Consider the following 12,456-nt stretch of genomic DNA (forward strand, 5'->3'; position numbering starts at 1 on the left):
ATTTTGGAATTCTATTCCATCTCCCTGTTTCGATCGGAAATTTGATATTGCAAGTACGAAGTTTGCAAATATAAAGTCTACCAAATTTTGTAAGTCTAATTAGATAGGGTTCCATACAAAAGCCAGTCTTTAAATTTTAAATAAAACTTCCCCCTTGATGAGTTATCGATATCCGAAAACCATTTTTCTATGAACTAGTCATGGAGTATTTTTTTAACTTTAAATTTAAAAAAAAATCAAATTAACGTTTCCTTGTACCTGCCAAATTTCACTGTTACCCGTTTCATCAAAAATAGATTTTACATAATTAATCCACTGAAAAGAATTATTTCCATTTTCACATAAATTAAACATAAGCTTGTAGAGTTTTCCAGACAGTTTATCAACATTTGTTACAAGCTTACAGGCGGAAACCCGTTTGAAATAGAACAAAAGAGTCGAAGCTCTTTGTTAGAGAAGGCGACAAATGCTTACTGTAATGTTTACTATAGTGACCAAAATTTTAAAAGTTTATAGAAACAAATAAAATGATAATTTTCTTCTCAATTACGAAGTGTTTTATTTTAAAAACACCATTTGCATAAGTTTTCAATTTATCTAGTACATAGTTAAGCAGAACAATTAGATAGCAAGTCGACGACATGAGTATCATTCAAGTTGGATGTAGAAAATGCATAACCTCCGATTTAATTTTTTTTTTTACCACGGACGGAAAACATATCAATCTATTAGTTCAGTAATTTTCGTGTATGCCCTTCCATTATGTGCCTCAAGAAAAAATTCCAAAAAATGGGTAACAATTGTATCGAAAAGAGAAAATCGAGTGCACCTTTTTATGTAAGGGCGTGTTTGAGTTTAATATTTTGTCTTGATATCGTACACAGCAAGAATATTTCATACATCGTCTCGCTTCAGATTCAATCATTTTTCGTCTCGCTTCAGATTCAATCATTTTTATATATCAAAGCTATACAGGTTGACTTTATAACATAATAAAAAATCGCAGTACTAAAAAAAGAAATATATAGGTCAAGTGAAATACCTATCCAATGAATCACAAAAACAGAGTAGGTGTGTTCGAATAGCTATTTTGTTTGCTAAAAGTATCAGTTGACGACAGTCTTTCAAGTTGGATGATGAAAATGCATATCTTCGAAAAATTATAATTGTTTGTGTGTGATAACTAGGGTTTATAGTCTTCAACCACTAAAAAAATTCTAGTCTGCCCTTCCACGAAATATTTAATTAGAATTTTCTTAAATGTTTATGACTTTTCGCTAATTCCACTTGACAACCGATCAAAAAATAGATTTAAGTTGACTCATTGCAGACAAGATCATTAACTGAGGCTCATTAGCTAATTGATACATTTGTCTTTTAAAATACAACTGACATATAAGGATCGTAATGGTGCAATGTGGATAAATTTATCGGTTTCCAAGAGCAAAATTGGCAGCGCGTCATCCCTGCAATGGCTTCCATTTCTACGATTGTAAAAATGAACTGGCGTAATGGGGAGATAATTTTAACAAAGTAGAATCTTGTCACCAGAAACAAATCATTTTTCATCTTGATACTAATTTTGATAGGAGATCGGTCAAGTTCACCATATACCATGAAATTTGCGGTCGATGACCTCACCCCAAGATTTTTTTTACAGAACTGTAAATGTATCTTCTCAATATTCATCTTATTTTCATATCCCCAGATTTCGGAGGAAAAAGTCAAAATTGGGGATACCAAAGAATCAAATAGTTTTATCTGTAAATCTAAAGGGATACTAACATTATTAATTCTTTGGTACAGACTGTATAAAGCTTTTTGAGCTTGATCAACTAATTTGTTTCTGGCTTTGCAAAAATTACCATTATAATTAAATAACAAGCCAAAATATGTATATATATCTTGGATCTCAATTTCATCATTACATAGATTAAATTTGAATTTCTTGTTACAGTTACGTTTAGAAAAAATTATAATTTTTGTCTTTGAGACATTGACAGTAAGTTTCCAAGTATTACAATATTGTTCAAAGATATTTAAAGAATTTTGTAAATCTTCAACACTATCTGCAAATATAACTGTATCATCTGCATATAGTAATATAAACATTTTCAAATAAATACCTATGCTATATAGATATAGGAAGATGTGGTGTCGGAGTGGCACTGAGAATATGCCAAATAACAGTAAACATCACTTTCTACAAATCATAATTTACTTTATTTCTATATATAAATAAAAGTCCGAGTAGTCTCCGGGCCGACTTGTCTTAAGAGTAAATAGGCCATTAAGGTCTATAAAATAACTATAAAGAATGGAACATTTTGTGGGTCATTTAAAACTACTAATGATTAAAGAAAATCTGTAAAAATAAGTACACTCTGATGTTATTACAAGAACGTTTTGGAGGGAGATGGCCAGTTTCTCATTACTTTTGTGCTTTGATACTGAAAATATCCGCTGCTGGATAACTCTGACTAAAACAAAATCGGCCTAGAACAAAATCGGACTATAACAAACTCGGCCTATCATTATTTATATACAGAAATATATTGAACAAACTCGGACTACGATTAGTAAATTAATGAATTATATGAGATTAGGTCCTATAATGAATATTTTTGAAAAAAAATATCGTATATAGAAATGTATAATATTTGTTATATCAGTTGAATTATAGTAATGAATTAACAAAAAAAAACCGAGTTTAAATGAAATTGGAACAGACTACAATATTGATAACTGTTTAACTGTTTATTAAAAATACAGTCAGACGCAGATTTCCTGCGTAACAGGAGCGACAAATACACATACATTTGCAAATAACATAGAAGTGAAATCAGTAGAATACATACAATAAAACATTTTTACAAAGCTAAATGTATACTAAATCTATTGACCATACCATAAAAAGTCCGTGCAATCTGTAAGTTTAAATAATCACGTGAACACAATCAAATAATAATGGATAGAAAAAAAAGGTGTAACATATATAAATATATTCATATGTACTGATTTACAGAGAAAGCAGTAGTTTTTCAACCTTTTGTATGAAAATAGAAAGGTTAGTTAATACACGTAAGTTATAGTTATTGACCAAGCAAGTCGGTTTAAATTATTCACATTTTTTTATTTAATTAGTGACGATTAAGACTTTGACAAAATTAATTACAGGGACGGATTTCAACCCCGACCCTCCTGCACTGCAAATGTATACTATTAAAAAGATGTATGAAAAAAATCATAACTGAAAGGGTTATTGAGTTTGGATAACTTCCGTTTGAATTTCTTTCCCTCAATGATATGCATAGAGAAAGATGTATATTGACTCAATTTAAAATGTTAAATAAACAGAAAATACGTTTCTCTTTCCAATCTTTTACTCCCCAACCCCACAATATCTTTTTATCTACTGTTTAAGAAACGTCCATCTAAATGAAGTCTGATTGATCTCCAGCTAATCCCCCCTCTCCCTGTTTTGAAACAAACTTTAAATTCGATCCAAAAGAAGTAATTTTTTAGGAATAGATATTCAAAAGGTTGTTATAAATTCCGTTGAGTCTAAAACTAATGTAAATCAGATTTCTGTTATTCGGATATTCTTAGATACCATTCTTTTTTGGTAGAAATTACCTAAAAAAGAAATGAGAAACCTTTCGTGTTTCCTATTTTGAAACTACGATGTTTGTACAAAGCCGGTTCAACGTTGTCGTAATTTTAAGAGGAGGGGCAATGGGGGTTCCGTTCACATGTTAACAACACCTCGGTGCAAAAACGCTGATAACAAATTTGATTGAAAACAGATAACAGTTTAAATTGATCTCAGATAAAAATATAAAACAACACGTTTAATAATTTATTGCGTCCGAAGCGCTTTTCTGGATTTACCTTCATCAGGAACGCTCAAAGCCAAACATTTGAAATCCGAAGATGTATAAGTACCGAAAATCGTTGAAGAGCTATATGTTAAAAATACCTAAAATAAATAGCCAAATTCATCTAAAGCCAACTTTGCCAGAAGGAATTGAAACCTTAGTTTCATAATAATTTCAAAATTTATAAACAGACAATTTTAGTAAAGTTTGTTTAATCATGTCAGTACCGAAGCACTGACTACTGAGCTGATGATACCCTCGGGGACTGATAGTCCACCAGCAGAGGTATCGACCCAGTGATGTAAAAATATAAAACAACACGTTTAATCATTTATTGCGTCCGAAGCGCTTTTCTGGATTTACCTTCATCAGGAACGCTCAAAGCCAAACATTTGAAATCCGAAGATGTATAAGTACCGAAAATCGTTGACGAGCTATATGTTAAAAATACCTAAAATAAATAGCCAAATTCATCTAAAGCTAACAGTTAAGAACACCTTGAAAAAAGCCATAACAGGTTAACATAAAAAGGTATTGCCCCCCCCCCCTCTTTTAAGGCAGATGGCGGATTCGGGGGTGGGGCGAATAGGTCGTGCACCCTTGGATTGGACAAAGTATCGAGTTTTAGCATAACATCGTCAATATTGTTTTTAGTCTCGCTACACTTGGAGATATTTTTTTTTTATTTTGTAGAATAACGCTCCTTCCAAAAATCCAGGAACCGCCCCTAAAGTTAAAAAGAGATTTGAACTGTGCAGTATATCTGAGGTAGTTAATGCACACCTTTGCTGTGCATTATCCAGATTATAGCACAGTAAGAACAAAGAGATTTTATCCATGTCATGTGTTAAATTGCAATATTTCAGCATTCCATAAAGTTTATTGATATTTGGGTTGATTCTGTAGTAATACGGAATATATGCATTTCTTATTTCAATAACATCAGCATTGTTACAGAGTGCTATGTAATGATACTCATCTCCAAGACCAGTTTTACAAAGCTTACATTTTCTTTCAATTTCTGGAATTCTATTCCATCTCCCTGTTTCGATCGGAAATTTGATATTGCAAGTACGAAGTTTGCAAATATAAAGTCTACCAAATTTTGTAAGTCTAATTAGATAGGGTTCCATACAAAAGCCAGTATTTGAATTTTAAATAAAACTTCCCCCTTGATGAGTTATCGATATCCGAAAACCATTTTTGTATGAACTAGTCATGGAGTATTTGTTTAACTTTAAATTTTAAAAAAATCAAATTAACGCTTCCTTGTACCTGCCAAATTTCACTGTTACCCGTTTCATCAAAAATAGATTTTACATAATTAATCCACTTAAAAGAATTATTTCCATTTTCACATAAATTAAACATAAGCTTGTAGAGTTTTCCAGACAGTTTATCAACATTTGTTACAAGCTTAAAAGGCGGAAACCCGGTTGAAATAGAACAAAAGAGTCGAAGCTCTTTGTTAGAGAAGGCGACAAATGCTTACTGTAATGTTTACTATAGTAACCAAAATTTTAAAAGTTAATAGAAACAAATAAAATGATAATTTTCTTCTCAATTACGAAGTGTTTTATTTTAAAAACACCATTTGCATAATTTTTCAATTTATCTAGTACATAGTTAAGCAGAACAATTAGATATCAAGTCGACGACATGAGTATCATTCAAGTTGGATGTAGAAAATGCATAACCTCCGATTTAATTTTTTTTTACAACGGACGGAAAACATATCAATCTATTAGTTCAGTAATTTTCGTGTATGACCTTCCATTATGTGCCTCAAGAAAAAATTCCAAAAAATGGGTAACAATTGTATCGAAAAGAGGAAATCGAGTGCACCTTTTTATGTAAGGGCGTGTTTGAGTTTAATATTTTGTCTTGACATCGTATACAGCAAGAATATTTCAAACATCGTCTCGCTTCAGATTCAATCATTTTTATATATCAAAGCTATACAAGTTGACTTTATAACATAAAAAAAATCACAGTACTAAAAAAAGAATAGGTCAAGTGAAATACCTATCCAATGAATCACAACAACAGAGTAGGTGTGTTCGAATAGCTGTTTTTTTTTGCTAAAAGTATTTGACGACAGTCTTTCAAGTTGGATGATGAAAATGCATATCTTCGAAAAATTATAATTTTTTGTGTGTGATAACTAGGGTTTATAGTCTTAAACCGCTAAAAAATTCTAGTCTGCCCTTCCACGAAATATTTAATTAGAATTTTCTTAAATGTTTATGAATTTTCGAAAATTCCACCTGACAACCGATCAGAAAATAGATTTAAGTTGACTCATTGCAGACAAGATCATTAACTGATGCTCATTAGCTAATTGATACATTTGTCTTTTAACCCTTTAACCCCCAATCCCGCCTGTAGGCGTGATGGCGACAACCATTATTTGATGGCCCGTATGACACTCCAGACTTTTTTTGAACTGCCCCAACTGAACTTTCATGATAGCAGGGACTTCAACCAAGCAGTTCATGGTCCATCAACTCTTCTCAGATGTCTGTTCATGAAAATTTGGCACTTTGAAAGCCGTTTAAGATTTCAAAATCGGAAAAACATGAAAAGTAGCCAAAATCAGGTGGGGGTTGGCATCTTTTGATGGCCACTACGTAACTGGAAGTGACTGTTGGTAAAAACTATCATCATATATGCATGCATAGGTGGTATAGGAACACAACGAGGTATAATATGGCCAATAGGAATCTAGTCTGTAAAATCTAGGTCACCGTTTTGTCAAAAATCCATAAAAACGGACATTTAGGCAGACCTGACTTGACAATAATAATTCCCAAGCAAGACACTGAAGTCAAATATACTCCCAGCTAGCATGAATGGACTACTGTAACTATAAGGTAATACTTGAATGACAAAAAAACACAGTCTTGTCGGTGTTCACCTCTCAAGGTCGTTTTGAAATCGGAAAATAGACGGAAAATTACCATTTTTCACTGGGGGTGGGTTCAAACCCAAGTTGTTAATTTCTGTGTTATTTTGGTCTCTTGTGGAGAGTTGTCTCATTGTTAAAGACGCATAATTATCTCTTCTTAATGTTCTACGTTCTATACCTAGCAACGTGAAGAGCATAAATCAACTGTCTTGATAAATCTTCTATCCTTTGAAGTAATGTAGTATCATTTGTATACCGAGAAAGTAACACGGTGCAGTCCAAGATAATTTGTAGTTGGTCATCAGTTGGCATGTCCCTCATTCTAAAGTTCAATAAATCAGAGATAATTTCATCAATTTGGTTAAGATATCTTTCTCTAATGCATTGGAGTATTTTACATGTAAGCAAAAAATGAGAACGATCTTCGATATCTGTATCACATAATTTACAAGTAGGAGTTTCATTTATGTTATATCTTGATCTATGAGATTGAAAAATGTACGTATCAGTAATAACCTTTAGTTTCACAGATATATTTCGGACAGCTTCTCTAGTTGGGTCACTTGTATTTCCAATGGATAATAATGTATGACATTTTCCCGGTGAAATGTTCTAGGTTCCAAGGTATTGCAGCGATTTATAAGTACAGCTCTTTTGTATTAATACATTTTTCCAGTAATGTTCAATTGCTAAACGAACGGATTTCTTCCAAGAATATTTTGTTGGTGGATCATTCAGAAGTACGATTGGTGATTGTAGATCGTATTTGAATAGTACTCTCTTGATCGCTATGAACCAGCTATTACTTTCTTGATTTTTTGCGATTAATTAATTGCCTCCTTGCTATTTTCTTTTCTAAATGGTCTTCATTTTGGTTACAGATGTTGTTGAATAACTTTAATGATTTTTGATCAATTTGAGCTTCTATAGGTAGAATGCCAGACATGATGTAAACACTAGGATCAGGAGCTGATATAGGTACGGATAAAATTTGTTTTAATATTTTCTTCTGAAATTTTTCTAATTTAAGTAGGTTTTTTGAAGTTGGTAGTATGACTTCGAGACCATAGGTTTAGATGGGTTGTACGAAGGTGTTACATAGTTGAATAGCAGTACTAGGATCAAGTTCATTTTCTCCATGCATACCGGCTGACATTAAGCTGTACGCGGCTCTTCTTGATTTGGTGATGTTCTGTTCAACGGTAGCATCTTGTGTTTTTGACTGGTTGTTGATCTAAAAATGCCCAAGTGTGGAGATTTGTCTGAAATTGGCATTGCATTGTTGTTTATAAATATGCTTACTGGATCCTCAGATTTTCTCCGGTTTGAGGGTTGTACTTGTATAACTACGCTTTTTTGTGGCTGTAAGAGATAATGATGGTCTTCACTGTATTGTGCAGCAATATTCACAAGGTATTGTAGTTCATGTGGGTTTTCAATAACAACTACTACGTCGTCAGCACATGCTACTGCATTAATCAGCGTTTCACCTATCTCACATCCAGATGTAGTAATTTTCAAATGTATTAAGAAGATCTTCGATATATACCTTATATAGATCTGCGCTCAATAAACCGCCTTGTTTAACTCCTTGTAGAACTGAAAAATTTTCTGATATTTCGGTTGACCATTTTATTCGAGATTCTGTGTTCTTATGGATTTCATCAAGCAGTAGCCAAGATGATGGATCAGTGCCTGGTATTATATATACTTTTCTTAACAACATTTTTAGAACAACAACATCAAAAGCTGACTTTGCATCCAATTGTACTATATAGAAAGGTAATTGTTTGTCCATATATTCCCTATACACTTCTTCTAAAATAATAGCAGCATTCAAAGGTGATGTATTTGCTGTGAAGCCTTTTTGAAGTATGGACTGTTATTTTAGAGAGCCAGATCTTTGGTCTATAAGTAAAATAAATTCAATGATCTTCAAAAGTATGGGAAGGACTGTTATTCCACGATATTTGGCATCGTTTTTGTCTCCCTTTAAATACTAGTAGTCACATCTGTAGTGAATCCGGTGTTTACCAGTGGTACAAAGAATCCCTCTTGTCTGAATGTTACGTCCGCATTTTACACATTTAATAGAAATTGTCTCACTGTTTTGTTTTGGTATTACAGTATCTTTAATTGTGACTGCAGTATGGATGGTATTAATGCTAGAGTCCTGACTGGAGTTTGTTGGTGAGTTCCTCATATTCGATAGTTGTTGTAATTGTTCTTCTAATTGGTTATTGGGTGTTTGAAGATTTACTCGGTTACCATTTAGGACTACATTTTTTTATGGTATTACGTATATTAGGTAAGTCGGTTTTCATGAACCTCTCCGTACCTTTCCCATTGACTAGTAAGCGACAAGTTGTGTAGTATACTGACAATGTATAGATGTGGGTTTGGTTTATGTACATACGAAATATCATGCTGATAACAAGACCTTTTTTTATCCTGGTCTTGTACTGTTTTTACAGTTATGTTGTTATTCTCACTATTGAGTTGTTGATAGTAGTATATCAAGGCATTCTTTAATAGTTCGAAGGAAACAGCATCAGCTTCTCCTGTAATACCACCCCCGGTAAATTTATAGATGATATTTGCTTGGTGCTTTGCAGCTTGAAGTTTCCGAGCAATCGCTCTATCTAAATTTAGCCCAAAGTCGTTGTATCGTAAATTTTGAGTTCGAGGGTTGGTACTTGTATGTATTTCCTGTTTGCTAATGCTTGTCATGATGTATCAAGGTTATTATTTACCTTAAGTTGAGTAGTTGCTTAAAGAATATCGTGTCGGTTATTATTTATTCACTATTGGTTGTAATCAGAACTATATTTTAACAGCGTGGCTTGGATATCCCATGCCTTCTGTTTTTATAGTTTTTATATATTAATACCAACAGTCTCTCTGTATTAAGTCTGAAATTTGACCAAGCCAGGCTTTAGCGAGTAGTCTTTTAGGATGTATACCATCAGAATATAAGTTGTAGTTTATGTATTTTTCAGTCGGTTTACTTTTCCCTCTTGATCTTTGTCGCCTACTTTGTAGATGGATTGAGAACCGGGGAGATTTTGTTCCAAGAGTACTATTCAAATATTTAATGCCGTCGTTGACTTTGACTATTTGTTATTGAAGTTGTGTTTCTTGCTCTGTATATTTATCTATAATATCTGATTGTGTCACTAAGTCGGTATGATTGTTATTGCTGTCCTTGTGGTTGTTTTGTTTTTTATTGTTGATCTTTGAGGCTATTTTCTGATTATATTTAATGATGGAATATGGTGGTATTTCAAGTATTGTGATCTTGGATCTGTGAATATTTCTTTACAATATCAATGCACTCATGAAATTTGTCTAAGATGAGTTGAACTGTATCATCACTTGTAGATGTTACAGAGATGTAACCATTCTTGTCCCTTGTTAGTCCGGCGGCTACAAGCATATATCAGACTAATTGTGCACATCCTGCTACAAGCATGAAATTTGGCATAGACCTTCCTCAACTACTACTCTATGTAGTGAGGTTACAGGTACATGACCATATGTATACACTGATATCACCGACTCGTTTGACTGTTGTTTATATTTGTTTTAAGCCACTTCAGTTGATCTTGCCTGATTTGCACTGCCAGTGTATATTTTTGTCAAATGAATGTACAACCTGATCTCTTAAGTATGAACCTTTGCTGTCAGATATAATGATTGGCGTTAAATGTTGTGTACCAGTTAGAGGTTTGCGTGGAATTTGTAAGTATTTTATTAATTTTGCCTCGGTCATGAATGGTTGATATGATATAGTATATTGCTAGTGTGCGTTAGTGGATAAGTAGTTGGTTTATACAAGCTAAGCAGTTATCTATGCAGTATATATAGTCTAAGTAAGCTGTGCCACTACTAAACTTCTATATAAAAATATTAAATGATTTGTCCAAGTTGTTTCGCACTTTCAAGATAAAAAGTTCAGAGTTCGTATGTAAATAGTACCATCAGCAAGCAGCGTGGCTTGGATATATATCACATGCCTTCTGCTGTTGATGTACTATTACAGACTTTAAAATATTTTATTTTTATTTTATTCCAGATAATATGCTAAAATGAATAAAATCGTGTTGTAGTTGATCACTGTGTTAGGATATTTATTTACACACGGTCCTTCACAGCTCGGAAATATTCACGTACTGTATAAAAAGTTAAAAGTACACTCAGGATGGTTATAATCAAATAATATATATTTAATCTTTCTTCGAAATTAGTTCATAAATATAGGTTGCTAGTGATGTATCATAAAATTTCTTAAAAAGTTTGTTGAATTTTCAAAATGGCTGCCACATGTGTTTCACTTTCTCGGGTAAAAAGTTCTCAATAAAAGGTAAAATTCGTTTTCACCGTTGTTCAGAAATGAATATTTATGTGTATGCAGGGTCACTCATGACATAAAAGTATATTATGCATCTGTTGTCTGTAGATAAAAAATGATAAAAGTAGAATTTTCCACCACCATATAAAAACACGTCCGTCACCATGAAATCTCGTACCAGTCATACCACATGTACTGTTGGTGGCAACAGTACATGTGCCGGTTGTTTGTTTAACTTAGTATGTTGATTAAAAGGGTGTCAACGATACACGTGGCATGGTGTCATAATCAATTAAGATATGAATTTATTCTGAGAGGGACATTATTACAAATAATAATACTAAAAAGACAAATCAGTGGTAAATTTTCAATATATCAATATCAAAAAGAAGTTTTTTTGTACTTTTATATATCACCGTGTATCATCGTACAACGGATATAGGTACTAACCAAGCGGACGTGAGCGATTTTGATCTTACACGGTAACGAAAAATCTTCGTTTTGTTCACATAATATCAATGTGTACTTCAATCTAAACATAATTGCTGCTTTAAGAAATGATTTGTTCGTAGGTTGATGATTTGAGATGTCTCATTATTTCCCCAAAACAAGAGGGATTACTAAAAGCATGTGCAAATACTTGTAAAAGAAGTTGGCTCTCGTCTCATCCGATATAATTCTATATTCATGGCAACTCTCTTTCTCGGATAGAAGGTCAATGTGTGTATGTAATAAAATATATATATAGCTGTTTCAATAATTGGCATTGAAATCTTTCATACATATGTTATTATTCGATATTTTATCCCTAAAGAAGCGTTGTGTACGGTGTTTAGCTGACCACATAAATCCTTATGTACGGTGCATAGTTAAGTTGTTGTACACCGTACACAAAAACTTTATTTTTATACTTGTTTATTACCCAAACAGTTTCAAGGAATGAGTAATCACAGGTAGGTTTATGATTGGTAACTATTACTGTTGCCCTGTATTAGGTTTCTGTCAGAAAAAAACATGTAAATGTCTCAACAACTGTTTCGAAATTGAAAGTGGGTGTTGACTTTCACAACTATTTGCGCATGAACAAGTTAATTGTTCTTATTTAAATATCAAAGTTGTTTTATGAAAAAAAAAATCGATGCAAAAATTATTTGGGAGCAGGAATTTCAAATGTTGAGAAATGTACATTGAATATTGATAAAGCAAAACAAAGATCTTCGTAACCTTGTAAGGTAAAAATCGATCATGTCCGCTTGGTTAGTACCTATATCCGGTGTACTGATGATACACGGTGTATATATCTTGTTAACGAATTTTTT

The sequence above is a fragment of the Mytilus edulis genome, chromosome 2, assembly GCF_963676685.1.
Source record: "Mytilus edulis chromosome 2, xbMytEdul2.2, whole genome shotgun sequence".
NCBI lineage: Eukaryota > Metazoa > Mollusca > Bivalvia > Mytilida > Mytilidae > Mytilus > Mytilus edulis.